We start from the raw sequence: 15,464 nt of genomic DNA on the forward strand, positions 1-15,464 counted from the left end.
CTCACAGTTTGTGGGATCAAGCCCATGTCAGGCTCTGTGCTGTCAGCTTGGGATTCTCTCTCTCCCTCTGCCCTCTTCTGCTCACGCTCTCTCTCAAAATATACATAAACTTGAAAAAAATCTTGATAAGGTACCCCTATAGCTACTGAATGTAACTATATTGCCTGCACAACCAGTTTTGTGTGTTGTCTTCCAAAGCGCAAGTATCTTTCCGTGGCAGGTGCTTCCAATGCCTACACACAAATACAGTATGACTTAGTACGTTTGCCCAAGCCATTCCTACTGAGGTATGCTACTATGCTGCTTGATCTTTGTAGACATTATAAACTACCTGAATGCTGGACTATAATTTCTCCAGGATCATTAACTTCCTTTTCTCTGGAGAGATTTTACATAAATTATCTTTCCTTATTTTTTTCTTTCAAGTGGCCGTATCTCTAACAAAACAGCAGTTCCTATTTTGGTGTTCACTTGAGGTTGTTTGCTATTTAATTTAAATCTAAGAGGAAAATAGATGTAAAGATAATTCACAGGGTGAATGATAATTTCATTCATCTTTTCCTATTTAGTAGCATGCTAAAATATCAGTTGTTGCCAATAGGCAGAAAACCAAACTGAACATCTTAAACGCTGTTCTGTTTTAGCCTTTCTTCCCCTCTTAAGCAGAAAAAACAAAGAACAAATTTGAAGACTTTTTTTTTTCATCTTCTTTGTTGTCATACATAGATAATCAAAGTGAAGTCCTAAGCAGCTTACTAACATGCCTGGCAAATGACAGCAAAGACTGAAGGTGTTTACTAGTGAATTAAACTCTGGAAATCGCTGTTTTAGAATGTGGCAGCTGTGGTTGCAGGAATGTTTTTCAAGCAACAACTTGGTGTTACATTAGAAGAGTTTTGCTTTAAATTGGGACTGGGTCTGGCTATGTACGATTAAGTAACCCTCCTTCCAAGGTCTGGTGGAAGATCTTGAGGTTTTATATAAGAGTTATTTGCCAACAGAGTTGGGTATCATTGTCCCAGAGGAAATTACTTTTTTTTTTTTTTTTTTTTTTAAATGTAAGCTCTACGCCCAACGTGGGGCTTGAATCAGGAGTCACATACTCTTAACAACTGAGCCAGACAGGAGCGCCCCCCATCTTTCTTTTTTCTTTTTTTTTAAACATGGAGTGGGTGGAAAGAGGTGGCCTCTTTCACTTAGGTATTTCTTTGCTTGTACATTTATTACTTACTCCAGAGGGAACCGTTTGACTCCGTCCTTTTTTCCAGTTTGCTTTTCTGCTGGTCTGGCATTTGTCTGAGATCCTCAGGGCGGAGACTTAGGTGAGGCTAATAGTTTCACATAGCACATTAGTCAAAAATGACTACTGGTTCCACTACAGAGCTGCTGCTGATTTGCCCTGGAGGTTGAAACAGGTTTTTGTTTTGTTTTTTCCTCCACTTGATTTTCTCTTCTTATCCTCAGAGCTCACTCTTCTTGCATAAGAAAAAAAAATCTCTCAGTTAACATGAATGGAAAGTAGCTCGCCATACTCAAAGTAAAATGTTACACTTTTGTGCAGGTTTTTTCTTTCTCTTTTTTATTTTAGAGAGAGAATAAGTGCTAGTGGGGGAGAGGGGCAGAGAAAAGAGAATCCCTCCCAAGCAGGTTGCACGCTCAGCACAGAGCCCGACGTGGGACCTGATCCCAGGACCCTGGGATCACGACCTGAGGAATCAAGAGTCAGATGCTCAACCAACTGAGCCACCCAGGCGCCCCCAGATTTCCAAATCAGTATCTAAAGGGCCTTAATGTAGACAATAGCCATACTTTTTGTAATTAAAGGGTTAGATAGCACCTCCTACTAGATTTTTAAAAATACAATTCAGAAGGATACCACAGATGGCCAACTTTCATAATATAAAATCTCTATGAAAGTACAAAAATAAATTAGAAAAATTAAACTCACAAAATATATAAACATGGTCAAACAACCTTGTTGGGGTGCCTGGCTGGCTCAGTCAATGGAGCATGTGATTCTTGATCTCGGGGTTGTGAGTTCAAGCGCTATGTTGGGCACAGAGATAATTTAAAAAAAAAAAATCTTAAAAAAATAACAACCTTAATGCTACATTTGTATAAGATACAAAGGACATTTTTGAATGATGCCTGAATGATGGTGGTTACTGAAATCCTGTCTGGTGCAGCATCAGAACTATTCCTATGTTCCCAACCTGGGGTACTAAACCCCCCCCCAAAATCAAAAAATGACTCCTACGTTGTTTTCAGTCTTGGTGTTTACAAGATAATGTGCAAACTCCATTTAGCAAGATATGTTACAGTAAAGACAGAGTAATAGTGTACATGTGGCAGTTTCAAATACTTTTGGGCTATTTCTAAACCATTTAGCAAAAGTCTGTTACACTTTGTTTTAGCTGAGAATCAGGTGTCATATTAGGCTTCATAATCCTAAGCCTCTAATATGTCTGATTTGTTTATAATTATAGACACATTTTGAACTCAAGCATTATTCTTAGAGGAAGATCTTTTCATAGAGACAAGCACGAGAAAAGGGCTACTGAGTAAAGGTGTTGCAGTGATCTTTGTAAACCGTGGATACTGTAGAAGTAACAAAAGTGATGGAAGATAGGAATCCAAACATCTTCCTTCTACAGATAAGACTAAAGATTTCAGTCCCCCTTATGATAAAAACATCTTATAAAATATCATAAAAATGATCATGTCCTTTCCTGGCATTGACAGATTAACCTAGTTAATTTTCTAGAAGCATCTGCAAGGTATGCAAGTCTCAGCAATTATGAAGAATCTGTCAAGTGATCAGACAACGGAAACCACAAGAACTTAAAGTTCAAGAGGCACGGCCCCCCAAAAGCAAAATCACCTTGGACTCTTGGACTGCCACCTCATTTCTGCACATGCTTAAGTGTACTGCACTGAGCACCCCTTTCTATGAAGAAAGCTCAAGCCCCTGAACTCTAATATAATTGGTTATTTGTTCTGTCCAGTTCACGTCTCCCTAAACAATCATAGCAGCAGGCCGACTGAAGTGTGCTTTGAGAACCATACCACTTTTCTATGCCTGTCTTACATTAGAGGCTCTGTGATTTTTCAGAGCATGGTCTCTGTGTCATTGCCACACATAGTTCCATTTAACTGTATGCATTTGGCTATAATTACTGATTTTTAAAAAATTTCCTATACCCGTGTAGTTACTGGGCAAAATTCCCAGTAGAGTGATTCTCTTCAACTGTCAAACTTGTCTACTGACACATACAGTATCACCTATCAGCATTTGTTAGTAAGCTAACTAGTTTTTTTTAGTGTTGGTAACAAGGTCCTTCAAGAACAAAGAGTACTGTTAGGGTTGTACAGAGTCTGGGGACATGTAGCTGGGAGAAGACTGGAGTGAGGAAGACATAAGAGCAAGAAGGGATGTTCTGGAAGACATAAACTGGCTTAGTGGAGATTATGAAGGGACGAGGTTTTTCGTTTTTTTTTTGTTTTTTTTGTTTTTTTTTTTTGTTTTTTTTTAAGCTCTACGCCCAACATGAGGCTCAAACTCATGACCCCAAGATTTCATATTTAAGCTGGACTGTTTCAAAGTAGTGAGTTAGCCCCAAGGAAGGAGCACATTGTCGGAGGGATCATCTTATTTAATGTCCCAAGAGCCCTGTTATCTTCTTCTAATGGAGGAAACTGAGACTTAAAAGCATCAAGCAACCTGTCCAGAGTGTTACACAATCATAGTTTTAACCCAGGACTTCATGACTCTTAGAGTCTCAATCGTTTTCACTGCATCACAACGGCTCCCTTTACCTAAGCTGGGAGAACTGTAATGATGACCAACACAATAAAAGTTTGGAGCAAAGCTTTTCTTTTTTATTGCAATTATTAGTGAAATTTACACTTCAAACTGAAGCTAAGCAACACTAAAACCATTAATTTTTTTTAAATTAAGGATTAAAAAACAAATACAACACAGAACCCTTCCAATATGCAGAATGCCAGAAAAAAGAGGAGTGGTTCTGTCACGGGACATTTTAGTGACAGTTTGGCTCAGGAAGAATTATGACAATTTCTTTAACATAAAATATTAAAGTGACAACTGCTTAAAAAGCATCTCTTTAAGCTTCTCAACCTCAACCCTAAGGTTTTTCTAGTAATTTTGGGGGGGAAGGTAACTTAACTCAAAGTAGAAAATTTGCTACCAAACTTTAAATACCAAAAGAAGCACTTTTGTTTAAAAACTTTATTTGCCTTCTGCCGAGCATAATTACATATAGTCTTCAAGGAATTAAAATGACAACCAAATCCAAAAGCCTGGCCCCCCAAGTACACAGTGATAGGATTCGGCATTTGGTATTTCTAATTGTACACTTATCACATATATATTGTAGTTTGCTCCCACCTCCGCTTTCCTGTTAATAAAACGTGGCAGTCAAGTTTCATTATCATTCAAGATCTTATCTAGTCCTAAAGAATGTTACAAACTCAGACTCCACTGTTTTAACTGATGTTACTGTGTAACCAAACATTAACAAAGGAAGGCTTATAGATAAACATTTTGAAATTCTGCAGTCTTTATATCGCTACAGTAAATTGTTCTTACTTATGAAAAGCCAACAAAAAATAGAAGGCCAGACCAGGTGTAAGACAGGATGGGGAAGATGAGGAAGGAGGTTTTAGAGTCCATCATTTTACCATGCTGAACCTCGGTATCAGCAGAAATATTTGGCAAGAATAGTTAGTGTGGAAAAGGAGGACGGAGAAAGAGGTTACTCTGATTTTATGTAATAATTCAGTTTCAAAACATACTGATATCAACCCCCAAAAATAGTTCACATCTGCAATACAAATAGGCACACACGGTCAAGATGGTTAAAAAGTAAAATTTAAAAGGCTATTTGTCCATCTGCAGGATATTTGCAGGTGGTCCCACCCTCCCCACATGTCTTGTATTTACATTTGACTTTTCAGAAAAGCCCCTTTAAAAAGAGTGCTATTTCCTCCTCCATTACTTAGGGTTTAAAAAAAGCAGCAATTATCTAAAGTGGGAGCAGTTAGCAATGCTTTAGGGGTGTGCATTTGTGTGTAATATAAATGTTCTCTAGAGTGAGTCGTCAGATTACACTGGAATGGTTATATTACAATTTTAGTCCCCAAAACACTAAAGAAACACATTATTTTTTTCTATATAAATTTAAGTAATACACATAGTGTTATAAACATAGAATATTTATACACACAGACACACACACACACACACACACACACACACACACACACACACACACACACCATTGCTTCTCACAGCCTATGTATGCATCCATATACTAGTCCACAAGAATGATCTTTACTCACAAGACACAGTAATACTTTTGGGTCCATAACTAAAGAGAAATATTAAAGCGACACATTACAGCAAAAATTGCTTAATTAAAAGTATTCCTGATATATCAATGTTTTTAGCTATCTCACTCAGCAAGGTGGACTTTTGTTCATTTTCCAAGCCTGAATCTCCCCAACTTTCCACTTTCAGTACCTGTAACTCTCATTATCCTATAAAACTAAGATAGATACCACCCATGTTAGTGATGAGTTGGAAAAATCCAACTGCCACAACAGGAGAGGTCAGCATCTGTTGATTAAAATAAGTGTTGAATGCACCCATACCCTGTGTACCTAAAATGCAGCCTTTTTTTCTTAAAACAAAAAACAACAACAAAAACCAAGCTTGTCTGTTGGAAAAAAAAAAAAAAAAAAAGCAATTGCTTACACAACCTGTGATGATGTGCCCTTTGTTACTTCCTAGAAACAGGAGCCCCTTTTGTCCAGAAAAATGGGTAAGCCTGTCAAATGTGAAGGTTCTACCAATGATCTGTAAAGATAACTGGGTCACACACCAACTACAGGCTACCCGATATCACCTGCAGATGCTCAGAACTGAATTAAAATGAAGGAAAAAACTTTTACTATATTCAGCTTTTACAGATACATGGTGATTGGAAAGCAAGGTTCAACACTGCAAAGTGATGAATGAAATAAGCACACTTTCTTTCTTAAAACCTAACCCCTACTCCAAAAAAAGGTGCCAAAAATCTGACAAGAAACAAAGGGATAACTATCTGGTTGTACATCAGCCTCTGATGCCAACATGTAGCAAAAATGCCTGAAAGCAAAGGCAAAGTTAATTTCTGATTATCTGATAGTTTCACCACATTAATCTAATTCAAAATACAATCGCAGCTGCCATAGCACCACTAAAAGGAGTTTGGTTTTTGAAGTTACGCTTTTGCCCAAGATTATTATAAATAAAAATTTAGCCTGGATATCTGGCAGGGGAGAAACAAACAGGATTATGTTTGTAAGTGAATATCATACCAGGATAAGTCCTAAGTTTCTCTTATGCCTGTTTGATAAAATGATCCATGGTTATTAAAGATACTCATAGAGGCAAACGAAATGAACCCTTCATACAACAATATTCTATGGTCTTGGACTTCTGAATATTGGAGAACTCAAGCACTGTCACAAACTTTATCCTATTCTTAACAACTTTGTGAGGTAGGTGAGGGCAGGTATTATCACTACTATGTTACAAGGAGAAAGGAGACCTGGAGAGATTGAGGAAATTGCCTAAGGACAGAGCAAGTTAGTGGTAGAGCTCTGACCAAACTCCAAGTCTCTGGCTCATGTTTAGAGCCCTTTCTACTCTAAAAGGCAACACATTTTTCAACAGTCTTTTTCCATTTGTGATCTTCTAAAAAGTTCTTGCATTCGAAAACACCTTATACTTTCTCCTTTATAGCTCAGGCTTGACTAGGAATTGGGTTAAAAAAGGCTTTTTTTAAAATATAGAATTCTGCACACATCAAGAGGCATATGAGAGATATCTATGTAAATGGTATGTACATTAAGGGAAAAGAACAGTCTAGTGTTCATCCAATATAATTTTTATATATTTAAGAAAACACATGTCAGAATGAAAATCACAAGCATTTTAGAGTTTAAATCAGTCTGGCTGATTCATTAAAACCAGAAGCTACATTAATTTGCCTTAAGAATATGGGGATCTCTGTTACTGAAGGTTGAAACAGTACTTTCAAGGATAATTTCTTTTATCGCTTTAACATATTTCAGATACACATCCTGTTTACTTTATCACTCTCTAGTTGGCAAAAATTAATTTATGGCTAGAGATAATATCTGCAGCATTAAATAACACTTTCAATCTTAATTTTCACTGAACAGAGTTAGGGTTTCTTCCCATCTGTCAACTGAAGTTACGTTCTAATGATTCTCATTATTACCTTTTTGCTTTATCCCTCCCCTTTATTTTTGAGAGAGAGAGAGAGAGTATGGGAGAGGGTGGGGAGAGAAGAACTACACAATTCATAAATGGCATAAAACATCAATTATGTCACAAAACAGAATGATGGCACTAAAGCAAATCAAAGGATGGTATGTTTAAAGGAAAAACCTTGTGCTCGCTTCGGCAGCACATATACTAAAAAAAAGGAAAAACCTTGGAACCCAAACAAAAAAAAGTGCTCAGATAGTCTCTCAATCAAGCTATAATTTGTGTGTGATCCTCCTTCCCTAAGTATTTTAAAGACTATTATTTACTTATAGTAGAATTCTGTAAGAAATGACCTTTAAATCCTTTTTCTTTTCTTCCTTTTTTAAAGAGAAGAAAAGGGGGCACCTGGGTGGCTCAGTTGGTTAAGCACCTGACTTTGGCTCAGGTCATGGTTCTTGAGTTCAAGCCCTACATCAGGCTCTGTGCTGACAGCTCGGAACCTGGAGCCTGCTTTGGATTCTGTCTCCCTCTCTCTCTGCCCCTCCCCCACGCACACTCTGTCTCTTTCTCTCAAAAATGAATAAACATTAAAAAAAATTTTTTTTAGAAAGGAGAAAGGTGTTGCACCCTGGGCTAAGAAATGAGAAAGCCCCTGAAAAACATTTGAAGAATCTTTTAGGGACAAACTATTAGAAAATTTCTCTTAGTGCTTACTATTCCTGGTTTTTGAATTAGAGAAAGAGCACATGCACATTTGGAGGGTTGTTGTCAGTAATATGAGAACATTCCCTTTCTGTGAACCAGGGAGATATGTGCAATTAATTACCACTGGAGATCCAAATCTGTAGCTACCAAAACCAAAGCTTCCTTTTGTTAAGCAACCTGGGCCTAAATTGTATCCACTAACCTAGCTGAACTATGGTAGGTGAGACTTTCCCTTCATCACAATGTATCCATGTTTTCCCCAAAGCTTCACCAAAAACATTTCCTTTACAGGAAAGGATACCTTGTTTCCTTGGTGTTTTCTAAGTAAAGGGGAAAAGCCATATTGGTAGCCAAGCCATAGCTCCATTTAAGGATAAATACTTCACTTAATTTGTTATAATTCAGAAGCAACTTCCAAGACTTCTCTAACTTAACAAGAAGAGATACAGGTTGAGGTCTGGGACAACAGCAGAAAATAAATTTAGGTTACAGAGAACTCTTTCAGGTCTCTTCTGTGAGTTCAAGTCCCTCTTTTACAACATGGTTGTGAGAACGAAGGCAGATACCACAACAGCTGTAAGGTTTCTAAGGATCCCAGCAAAGAAGCCTTTCCCACATCTCACTACACATACCTCACAATCTCACCAGAGCATTTCTTTACAAAGACCTCCTGTTTCCACAGGTTCTCAGAGTAAGGATGGCCATATCTGCAACAATCAGTAGAAAGTCTTTCCTTGTTTGGTTTTTAAAAATATTATTAAAAGGCCAAATTAAGGAATTTTGTTTGTCCTTCCAATTAAAGCATGGAGTAAATGAGGATGGAAAGTTGCACGCATTAAATACCAGAGTAATCTCCCTCTCTAGTATCTGGCCACTGCCTTTAAACTTTAAACACAAAATTATAGTTAATTTTGGGAAATAATAAAACCAAAACCAGGAAAAAAGTTCTGATGACCAACACACCCATCTGTTTTCTACTCAAACAGGACTGTTCAAGACAGTTCTTTTTTGGGATTAACTATTACTGCACAAGTATTTCTTTCTTAGGAGGTGGACTATAAACCAGGAACAAGTCACCAAGTAACTCCACTGTGGTAATTCAGTACTGATGCCGGGTGCCCTGATTTACAGAGCCAACAGTTAAAAGAGCAAAATAAGCTCTATGTGTCAGGTTCTTATGAGTTTTCAGAAGGAAAAAAAAAAAAAAAAAAAGAAAGAAAGGACTATTTCTACTTGAGGTTGCCTTAAAAATGTTGGTCTACAAGAATTACATGCCTGTCAATCTAGGATGATGTTGAAACATAATGAGTAAAACTATTAATATTAAAAGCATAATAAATATTAAGAGGTGGCTTATACTTGCAACACAAATATATCTTGACTGCTTGAAACATATTTCATTTTTATTTAGTAGCAACAAATTCCTATAATCAGAGTACCAGTCTTCAATTAATACCTGATGTGGGGGTGAAGGAAGTAGCTTAGAATAGTACATAATTAAAAAAAAAAACAACACTACTGTAACTGGCAAAAAATGCAGAAAAAGTGATACGACTAATGTCTCTATGAAATTACACGCTGATTCACTTTAAATTGTGAAATTTTACATAATATAAAAATAACATTTCCCCAATTATAATTACTTGAAACTTTCTCATTTATTCCCTCAGTGGAAAGAACAGATTACAGTACAGCAAAATGTCATACACTAAGCCCTGATAATTTTAAATTTAAAATTTGAGTTTTAAATTCTCAGAGGATGGGATAAAGTTTACTTTTTACCTACAGAAAAATGGCTTACCACACAAATTCACAGTGTAAAAACACTATGGAAGTACTTTACTTGCTTAAGAGAATTCACTCTTTTCACACGGTTTTGTAAAAAGTTAGTGTGCCAAAACAAATAACCTTGATCTATTTACTAGGAAACTGGAGTGAGCATAACTGTTTGAAATTAATATCCTATAATAAACACTTTTCACTGCCTTCCAATTAATTTGCATTCATAAGCTCTTTTTAGATTTTTAATTAACTGAAATTCTGTATTACTCTGCTGCTATCGCTTTTCTACCTAGCCACTTAAATTCTGTTTCTTCACTGATGCTCGGGTTGAATCAGCTTTGAAAGTATGCTAGGGAAAAGATCAAGGTAGCATATCTTTCATATAATATAATTATGGGGGTGGGGAAGGAAATCTCATTTCAAAGTCAATTATAAATGACTTCTGGATCACTTGTTATTTGTTTCCCAGGCTTATAAATATATCATAATCCTAATGCTGGGTGATGTGACCATTTAAATTAGTTTCAATGTAGTTAAAGGTAACTATCATTTAATGTAACAATCATTTAATTGACAAGTTGCCCCAAAACGGCAGATCAGGTAAAATAAATAATGTAAATATAACAATCATTTAATTGACAAGTTGCCCCAAAACGGCAGATCAGGTAAAATAAATCCAATCTGTTAGTGTTAGTTTGCTACCTAAGGGAAAGAAATCTAACTCATAGAAAAGCCCCACCTCCCCCTCCACATTTAGAAATCTGTCTAAAGACTGTCTTTAATGCCCACTATATAAACAACATTAAATATTCTAAGTTAGAAAATAGTGTTAATGGTTTATTGGTAAAAATCCAAATTCTAGATTTTATGGAATTAGTAGTTTTGGTTGGTATATTAACATTCCATCTTAATCTTTGCTAATATCACAAAGAAAGAGGAAAAGCTAGAAATATCTATAAAAATAAAATACCTTAAAACCAACATCTAAGCAAAATATAAAAGTTGCACACAAGTTGCCAATAAATATAAACATCACAATAGAAAAATTAATACTAAAAAAATAAACTCATAATTGCTATTAAGACATTATAAAAAATGAAAAAGTTTAATGTGCATGTATATTTGCAAACAGACACAGTACACTCCAAACAATCGATATAATCTTACTATCATTGTTACATAATGCAGCATACAAGGTTACTGAGGTGTGGTGTTTTTTGTTTTACGTCAATTCTTTTCTGGAGAAATGCTCACCAAATTCACAAGCAAGAACTGGTTAGGTGATCATTTACTGTTGTCTACTAGGAGAGTAAAAAGCCCAGGGGAAAACTGCTTTCTGGTAGATTACTATGTTTCTAGTAAGTATGAATGGTTCATTTTGCTTATTTCCTCCAAAGCCCAATTTTTCATGTTGCATTTCTAATTAACTGGTCATGCCCTTTTAGATGCACTGTCATCATATTTCATAGTTGCCCCATGGTAGAAAAAAGAGGAAATCATATATTTCTTGGTGCTTAAAAAAGAAAATTTCCCTAAAGTTAGAGTTATAGTCACTTACTTTTTCTCTTAAACTAATTTCCATGATGACTTGGCTCTCCTTTATATATAAGCAGTCTTCTTTAACAAATATTAATTAGAAAAGGATGCCAAAAGATATTTACAGAAGGGTCAATCTATACTGAAAAAAAAAAAAAAAAAGTAGCTATGACATATAGTTCCCTGGCAAGTTACCTTTCCCTTTGGGCACTTGTTACTATACCCATACTCTTGTTAAAAAGTTTAGCAGATTTGCTGTTTTATGCGCCTTACAGATTACCTTCAACACAGCTGAGAACTGAAAGGGTTAATTCTATTAAAAATTTATTTTTCAAACTTGCAAAATACATTTGGTGAGCATTTACCTAGATATTTTATTGAATGAAACCTTTACTTGGTTCCTTGGACCAGATTCAGGACAACGAATAACATTATTTATATGAAACTGTCACACTCTTGGAGTTCTAAAATAATTTACCTTTTAAATTTTTAGTCTCGTGCTATTTGAAAAATAAAAATCTACAGCACCATCTTCTGAAAAGGCACTTTCTAAGAACCGCCTTGCTTTAAAAAAAGATTTAACAATTTAACTCAGCATCTACCCTGAAGAACATCTTTGCTTTACTGAGACACTAACATAGATACAACATTAGGTTTTGGTTGCTTCAGACACTGATTTCAAAAAGGAAGGGAGACCAATGGGTGGACAGATTAATTACAAGGATCTTAATTTTGTCACACTCTTTGTTACCTGATACTTCAACAGGGTTTGCTATTGGTAAATCTCAACCTTCCATATTAAAGTTATTATTTTTCTATCTTCAATCCAAATTAAAATCTTTAGCTTCTCCATACTTTAAGAGCATTAGATTCTTGAGGTTTAATGTACAATGTAAAAATCTAGAGTACTATCTTTGCTGGGTAAAGAAAAATAAAATTCAACTAGCAGTAGGTAATACTAGCACAAGCTTTGACCATTATGTTAGTTAAAAAAAAAAAATTATTTTGACCGACAGGGAAAATTATAAACTGAAATGTACCATTTTTAAAAGCAGGAAAAAGTCAAAAAATATTTTTTTCCCTTTGAGATATATATGGTGGGGAGGAAGAGGGGGAGAGAGAGAGATTTTTTTTTCCTCCTGAGAGTCAGCTTACATTTTACTAATCATGGTATCATTTCTAACAGTCACTGATCAAGAATGTTCTTAGTATAAACAGGAATTTTTTAAAAAAGATTTTCTGGAGAAAACCCTTACTTTCACATTTCTGTACTAATTTTACACATCAATTCTTGGCTTATTTTTGACTCCTATAGAATCACAAAAGTGCTTTATATGATCAAATGGGAGGGGAATAGGAAAATAAAGACAGACTTTAGAGTCAGGGTTATATCACCACTCAGGGAAGCCTCACTTGATCTATCCATGTCTATATCTATAAAGCCTCCCAACTATTATTATTGAAGCTTTAAGACATCTAAGAATTCTCAAAAAGAATGCAAAGGATTAAAACTCTGTATGGATAAAAAAGGCAAAATAAAGATGCCAAGCCAATGATGTCTTTTTGCAGCTTGACTGATAACTCCTAAAAGGTAATTTAAGTAGGAAGTTACTGATAGGAACAACCTGTCTTTTAAAAATACTCAATAGGAGAACATCTAAGAGAGATTTAACCAAATATTTAACTCAGGTTTAACGATCCTGAATAAAAATTATACAGAGTTTTCAGTTAAGCTTTTTGGCAAAATATTTCTATCAAGTTTGAAAAAGCAGGACTACAAAATATTCTAAGCTGAATCCAAGTGGCTAGATTCATGGATTTCATAAAAATCACCACCCTTGGCAAATATATGTTAGCCTCTGAAAACACTCATCAACTTCCTTTACCAACAGTTTCTAATTCCTGGCCTATATAATCCATCTAACTACTTCAGATCTATTACTGCCACTCTGCTTGTTCACCTCTTCCTTAAACACTGAGATCCTCTGCCAGCCATTTCTACTGAATGGCAACTCAGATTTTATTTCCTTTAAGTCTGTCAGGACTAAGCCTGTCATGCAGTCTGTCATACTAAAATCCATTACAGAATATACAAGTAAACATTAGGCAGTGGTGGGTCATCAAAGAACCTAGTTTGGAAAACTAGTATAGGTCTTTAGAAGGCTAGGAGTCCCTATTCTAGACAGTAGAGATGAATCTTTATCTAGTGCCTTCCAAAACACCCGGTACATTCCTACTAGAATCCCTTCTAGACTCTTCTAGAAAGAGAAATAAATTAATGGATTACAAACAGGTAGATTTCCATATAAGAACTTTTTTTTTTTTTCTGAGAAACTTATTAAAAGGTAAAATATTAAGAAAAAATAAAGGGCAGCTGTACTTCTGTGAAAATATGCCAAAAACCAGTACTGAGGAGGCTGAGGTACCCTTTTGCAAAACAGCTAAAGTTAAAATCTGCATTTCTAAAACAAAGCGTATCCTGATATTAAATTGAAACTAAAATGGCAGCACCCTTTGTTACCTTATTATTTCATGTTCTTAATCTTATTTAGGAAAAAAGGGTGTGTGTGTCTTAACACTAGCCTCCAATCCTGCTCATCTCCTTACTGTTTAGTGCAGTAAATGTCAGACTCTACTTAATTAAATAAATATAGCAGCTATAGTATTATAAATGTATGGTCCTCAATGCCAGTATACCTGATACTGTAATAACATGTATCAGCACTTTACCCAGACACATTTGCCATCCAGAATATACATTAAACTCCCAACTCTTCTTCATATGAAAATCAATTATACCAGTGGCTGGGACTGACATTTTAAAGTAAATCTTATGCATCATAGAAAACAGCAGACCAAAATTTAGCATTCATTATACAGTTTAGTGAGCGAAGGCAGGAACAGAAAGGTCATTGTTGAGTTTCATGACCTTTAAATTCAAAACAATCTTTTTTTTTTTTAAATAAAAAAAGATCACGAATTCTACACCAGAGTGCAATAATAATTAAAACAAATTTCAAAAAGTATTTGCCACTTAGTCTTTTATCTTAGAATTCTAAGCACAAAGTTCCTTTTAATTAAGTCTGATATACCAATTTGTTAGTAAGCAAAATAGAAATATACTATACATATTCTTTCAAGTTAACCAACCTTAAACGAGCAATGTTGAAACTGTAAGAAAGAAACCCTAAAAAAGAACTCACTTCAAAGGTAAAGCTTTATATTAAAAAACGTTTTTGTTTTTTGTTTTTCCTCAGTAAAAGTCCTTCCAAATAGATTTAAATTACGGGTTTCATTCTACCACATGGAAAACTAAGCAACTGAAAATGAGGTGAAGCACTAAATAGGCAAATGGTATCTTATAGTTCTTCCCTGGGCCCTGTAGTTTCCCACATGTCTGTGTAGCTCCCATTGGTAAAGGAAGGTGTTTTACTCATACTGAGCAAGCATATAACAATCAAGGATAAACTATTTTCTTCTCTTGTTCATGTTCCTGACTATATTCAGTGAAATTTTAATGTAAAAAAAAAAAAAATACATGCTTTATAGGAAATTTTTGGAGGAGAGGGGCAGGGTTGGGAGAAAAAAATGTATATACTATACAAATATTACTTCATGTAAAGAGCTTTGAAACAGTGTTGTAAATTGCATTTCAGACACTTCAGTAATAATAAACATACAAAATACAGTACTTTCTTAGTTTTCTGGCAGAGGAACAAAATATTTCATACCTGTTGGAGGACACGGGCTCAGATTATAGGCTCAAAATACAGTAAATTGGCAATAAGAGTGGATTACAGGTAAGAGAGAAACTAAAGAGCTAATCCATTTGATATCATGTGCAGATGGAATTCTGAAAGGTTTAAAATGCCCACTGGAAACAATCTGTAGTATCTACACTCTGAACCAGTGCAAAAAAAAAAAAAAAAAAAAAAAAATTAAAATGCAATTTTCATGAGTTACAAAGTGCTAAGCTCCCCTGAATCCAATGTTACTGATGAACTTGATTTTGACAGCTCTATAATATTTTTAATACCTTAAAACAAAATCAATAAAACAGAAGTTTTGTAAAACCTTTTCCATATTTCAGTGATTTAACTCATTTAAAATGATCAGTCCTAACCTCCTTTGCCACCATAAC

This window comes from Panthera pardus, unplaced genomic scaffold (assembly GCF_024362965.1).
Source record: "Panthera pardus isolate Hobbes unplaced genomic scaffold, ASM2436296v1 HiC_scaffold_11, whole genome shotgun sequence".
Classification (NCBI taxonomy): Eukaryota; Metazoa; Chordata; class Mammalia; order Carnivora; family Felidae; genus Panthera; species Panthera pardus.